The sequence below is a fragment of the Phyllostomus discolor genome, chromosome 12, assembly GCF_004126475.2.
Source record: "Phyllostomus discolor isolate MPI-MPIP mPhyDis1 chromosome 12, mPhyDis1.pri.v3, whole genome shotgun sequence".
NCBI lineage: Eukaryota > Metazoa > Chordata > Mammalia > Chiroptera > Phyllostomidae > Phyllostomus > Phyllostomus discolor.
The window spans coordinates 66,444,380-66,449,904 of record NC_040914.2 but is presented as its reverse complement, the minus strand read 5'-3'; the positions used below and the strand labels follow the sequence as shown (position 1 = coordinate 66,449,904).

At 39.8% G+C, this 5,525-nt stretch overlaps 1 pseudogene; it reads right to left on the bottom strand.

The window, feature by feature from the left end:
• Window positions 1–4,097: 4,097 nt before the first annotated feature.
• LOC114488307 lies at window positions 4,098–5,304 on the bottom strand (annotated as a pseudogene).
• Between the last annotated feature and the right edge of the window lie 221 nt (window positions 5,305–5,525).

Here is a 5,525-nt window from a genome sequence, read left to right as displayed (position 1 = left end):
AACAGGATGGTGATTTCTGGAGAGAGGAGGGAATAAGGGCACTAAATGGTAATGGGAAAAAACATAATAAAGATTGTATATTTTTAAAAATAAATAAAAGCTGATGCTTTACTGCCAAAATCCATTTGAGCAGACTTCAAGTACAAAATAAATTAGGATTTCAGTTTTTTTAAACTCCTGTGTTACATAAATGTGAGTTGAGAAAGTACACCAAACTAGAATCAGAATAATAGGAACAAAAGTGACATTTTAATTTCTGAGGCCCCAGAAAGGCATTTAGAGAGAGTTCAAAGGAGAAGAGTTAAAAAATTAAAAATGGAGCCACTGCACCCTAAAAAAAACTTAACAGAGTGACAATACAATATATCACAAAACTTGACAACACCTTCATCAAATCAAGGAATCAAAATAAAGTTGGAAAGGGCAGATTATACATAAATCAATGCAGCCTTCCTGATAGTCAAAGAAGATGCTGTTGATGGTGTTTATAAATAAAACAAGAGGAGGCTCATTAGCCTCCCTACACTCACTGTGCACTCTGAACATTCCAGGGTTTCCCACTGTTTGCACAGTCTCAGCCAAAGGAGCTCTGCCTCCTGAAATATGCGCCATTGTTGCATGTCATTAAATCCAAGTCTTTCTAGGGATACACACGGCATGTTAGAGCTGGAGAAGACATTACATTTGTGAATCAAGTGTCCTTCAGGTGGTCCATGTAATGTAAATAGATTTCTTGGAGCAGGGTTTGTAGTCCAAAAGTTTGGGGGATGCAAACTGCATTGTCTATTGTTTGTTATTGTTATTACTGCTGCTGTTGTCATTTGGCCTCAACAGACTTCTCAGAGCCCCACAGTTGTAAAATAGTTGTAGTTTAAACACACCAAGGGACTTTGCAGCTGCAGCCTTTTATAATTTTCTTGACCCCAGAAGCATGGTGGCAAAGATAGTTTTAAAACACCTTACATTTGCGAAATAGCCACAGCATGAGGAATGTAGTCAATAATGTCAAGATAACTGGATAGGGGGCCAGCTGGGTGCTTGGGGCAGTGGGGGGACCAGTCTGTAGAGTACATGGTTTCCAGGCCACTTTGCTGTACATCCGAAACAGATGCATAATAGTATCGAATATAAACCGTGGCTGAAAATTTTTTTAAAAAGACACACCTTGAGAAACAATTGTAGTCCAATTGCCTCATTTTACAGATTAAGTAACAGTCACAATACTGATGCCATTTTCCCAAGGCAGGCCAAGACCGGGACATAAATATCCTGATTCCCAAGGTCCTTTCCTCTGTGCCATTGAACGTCTTCCTAAGGAACACTGGTCTCTGGACTTGGACAGAGGGCCAGCGCAGATATCCACTCAGGAAAATAGAAATCTTAAACTTGAAATGTAACTTTTGACATAAATGATGCAGTTAATCTGCATAAAATATGCACCAAATACTATGCAAAAATTTAGATTTGGCTTGTAATTGAAGTATTCAAGTAAACAAGAGAAGCCTTATAAACTGAACAGGTTTCAATTCACACACTGAGAAAAACACTTCCACAAATTAATACAGTCCAGTTAGTCACATTATCATAGACAGAAGTTCACAGGACTCTAAGGAAGAACACAGACAAAGAAAACCTATAGAAAACGCAATACCTCAGCCAGAATAGTATTGAGTATAAACAGCAACTGAAAAAAGCTTAATTTTTTAAAAAATTTGATTCACATTTCAGAATTATCATGCATGTGTGTCTGTTGCTGCCTAACTTAACATCCATCCAGATTTTGCCTAATGAAATCCTTCCAGGGCATGTATATGAGAGAGTCTATCAACATTAGACTCAAAATGACCATTATTTATCAGTGAAACCAGGAAGAACATGATTCTTAACTTTTCTAAAACAACTAAAGCTTGTGTGTACCAGAAAACAGAAGCCTCTGCAGACTAGCATCATCTAAAACAAATCTTAAAAGATGAGGATAGGGCAGCCAACGGGTAATGATCCATGCAGAACTTGCTTTGATAGGCACCCAGTCTGAAAAGAGCATTGTCAAGTTGACAGAAGCATTTGTCTCAGTAAGTATTCTTCTTCATTCCTAAACCATTCAACCATGAGCAGGTGAGTGCAGACAGCAGTCTAAAACTCTCTAATGAATACTTGTAACACACAAGCCAAGAAATTCTTGATCTATCAGCCCTTTGTGAAAAATAACAAGAGTTAAAAATGGGGTTAAAAATGAGGGAGAGGCTTCCACCTCCAACTAAGATGGGTCAGCCTGCAGCAAAATGAGCCTCTCACCAAGAAAATCTTTAAGAGATGAATAAAATACAGAAAGTGTCGGGTTGAAGATATCAGAGAGCTACCAGGCAGCCAGAACACAAGGAACCAAGTTGCTAGAGAAACATGCAACCCAAAAAAGTAAACTCAATATTCTGGGCCCCTTTCCCTTATTATTTAAAGAGGCCAGTCCAAATTTTTTACTAAAATATGAAAAGAATATTGCAAAAAAGTAAATTACAGACTAATATCTATAATGAATATAGTTATAAAATTGATTTTAATAGAATACATAAATATGTAAAAAGCAACATATCACAATCATTTGAATTTATTCCAGGAATGTGATGTTGTTCCCACATTAGAAAAACCAAACAGGAAAAGAAAGAAAAAGAAAAACAAAACAATTCACCATACTAGAAGGAAAAAAAGATCTTTTCAACAGGCGTCAGAAAGGCACTTGAAAAATCATTATAAAAACTTTATCCAACTAGAAATAGAAGAATGTGACATCAGTTTGAACTCAAGGGTCTACAAAATACCTACAGCAATCATCATACTTAAAGGTAAATTATTGAAGCCTTACCTTCTAAGATCAGAAACACGACAAAGTACCCTCCAGCGTCCCTTCTATTCGACATGGTAGTTGAGATCCTTGGCTTTGAACTACCAAAGCACAAGGTATATTTACTAATATTCCTGTGATTAGTCACAGACAGAGGGTATGTGGCATACCCACAAATACTCCACGGGAAAACTGTTAAAATAAGTCTAACAAAATTGCTCAATAAAGTCAGGATGAAAAAGTTTCAATGTTATCTACCAGAAAGAAGTAGAAAGTTAGTTTTTTAAATAATAGTTATAAAAGCATCAATAATACTTAGGGATTACCCTAACACGATATGTGCACTACTTCACAGAAAATTAAAGACATTTTTGAGAGAAAAAAATAAAATATCTAAATAAACAGTAGACAATATCTACCAATGTCAAGATAAAATATTACAGCCCTGGCTGGTGTAGCTCAGTGGATTGAGCGCAGGCTGCAAACCAAAGTATTGCAGGTTCGATTCCCAGCCAGGGCACATGCCAGGGTTGCAGGCCACGGCCCCCAGCAACCACACATTGATATTTCTCTCTCCCCCTCTCTCTCCTTCTCTCTCCCTCTCTCTCTCTCTCTCTCTCTCCCTCCTTCCCCTATCTAAAAGTAAATAAATAAATCTTAAAAAAAAGATAAAATATTACAGACATAGTAATTCCTTCCAAATTAATATATGCACAAATATCTAAGACAATGTTGAAAATAAACAGAATTGAAGGACTCACATTACCAGGTATTAAGACATTATAATTAAGACAATAATTAAGACACAAAAAGAGAAAAATATTCCAATTAAATACAATGGAGTTCAAAAGCACAGCTACACAAATATGGACATGGAGATTTTAACAAACATGACATTCAGTGACGTACAGGACAGAATGGCCCTTTCAATAAAAGATGCTCTATCGCTTGGATTTCAATGTGGAAAAATTATTCTCAACGCTTCCTCATATAAAACACAAAAGTATTCTAGAGGTATGTTTTTAATTTTTCAATTAAAGCATACATTTAATATTATTTTGTATTAGTTTCAGGTGTATAGGGGTTAAACAATAATATACTTCACAAAGTGTTCCCCACAATACATCCAGTACCCACCTGGCACTATACATAGTTACACAATATCATTAGACTATATTTCTTATGCTGTACTTTACATCCCTGCAACTATTTTGTAGCCATCAATTTGTACCCCTTTTCCTTGTTTTTTTTTGGCTGAGTACAGTGAACTTTATTGATGGTGTGACAAGGCAGGACTCCCTGAGCCCCTCCCCTTCTTCAGGGGGTCTGGGATGGAAACTGGAGAACAGGAGATTCTCAGTGTGTTGGGGGGTTGATTAAAGGACTCCCCAGCAGCTGAGGGCATCTCTTCTTCTCACTGGGGCCAGTGGCCTGGGCTCTCTTACTCCTTGGAGGCCATGTGGACCATAACATCCACCACCATGTGGATGTCATCCACCACATGTAATCCAAATTCATTGTCATACCAGGAAATAAGCTTGACAGAGTGGTCGTTGAGGGCAATGCCTGCCCCAGCATCAAAGGGGGAGGAATGAGTGTCACTGTCAAAGTCATAGGAAACAACTTGGTCCTCACTGTAACCAAGGTGCCCTTGAGGAGGTCCTCTGATGCCTGCTTCACTACCTTCTTGGTGTCATCATATTTGGCAGCTTTCTCCAGGTGGCAGGTCAGATCCACAGCTGACACATTGGGGTGGGGACACAGAAAGCCATGCCAGTAAGCTTCCCATTCAGCTCAGGGATGAGCTTGCCCACAGCCTTGGCAGCACCAGTAGAAGCAGGAATGATGCTCTGGGTAGTCCCTCGGCCATCACACCACAGCCTCTCAGAGGGGCCATGCATGGTCTTCTGGGTGGGGTGATGGCAGAGTGTGGCCGTGAGTTCCTCCACAATGCCAAAGTTGTCATGGATGACCTTGGCCAGAGAGGTCAGGCAGTTGATGGTGCAGGAGGCATTACTGACAATCTTGAGGGAGCTGTCATAATTGTCATGCTTCACACCCACCACAAACATGGGGCATCTGCAGAAGGGGAAGAGATGATGACCCTATTGGCTCCACCTTTCAAGTGAGCCCCAGCCTTCTCCATGGTAGTGAAGACACCAGTGGACTCCACAACATATTCAGCACCAGTATCGCCCCATTTGATGTCGGTGGGATCTCACTCCTAGAAGATGGAGATAGACTCCCCATTGATGACAAGTTTCCCATTCTCAACCTTAACTGTGCCTTTGAACTTGCCTTGAGTAGAATCATACTGGAACATGTAGACCATGCAGTTGAGGTCAATAAAATGGTCAGTGATGGCAACAATATCCACTTCACCATAGTCAAAAACAGCCATGGTGAGCAAACACCCAATGGCCAAATCCATTCATTCTGATCTTCGCCATGGTGTCTCAGGGTTGCTGCTGGCACTACGCAGGAAGATATGGCTATCTGTCAAAGAGGAGAAGCAGAGAGCCCAATCTGTACTTCTTAATCCCTTCACCTTTTTCACCCGTCCCCCCAACCCCCTCCCCCCTGGCAACCATCAGTCTGTTCTCTGTTTCTATGAGTCTGTCTCCATTTTGTTCGTTCATTTATTTTGTTCTTTACGTAAGTGAAACCATATGATATTTGTCTTTCT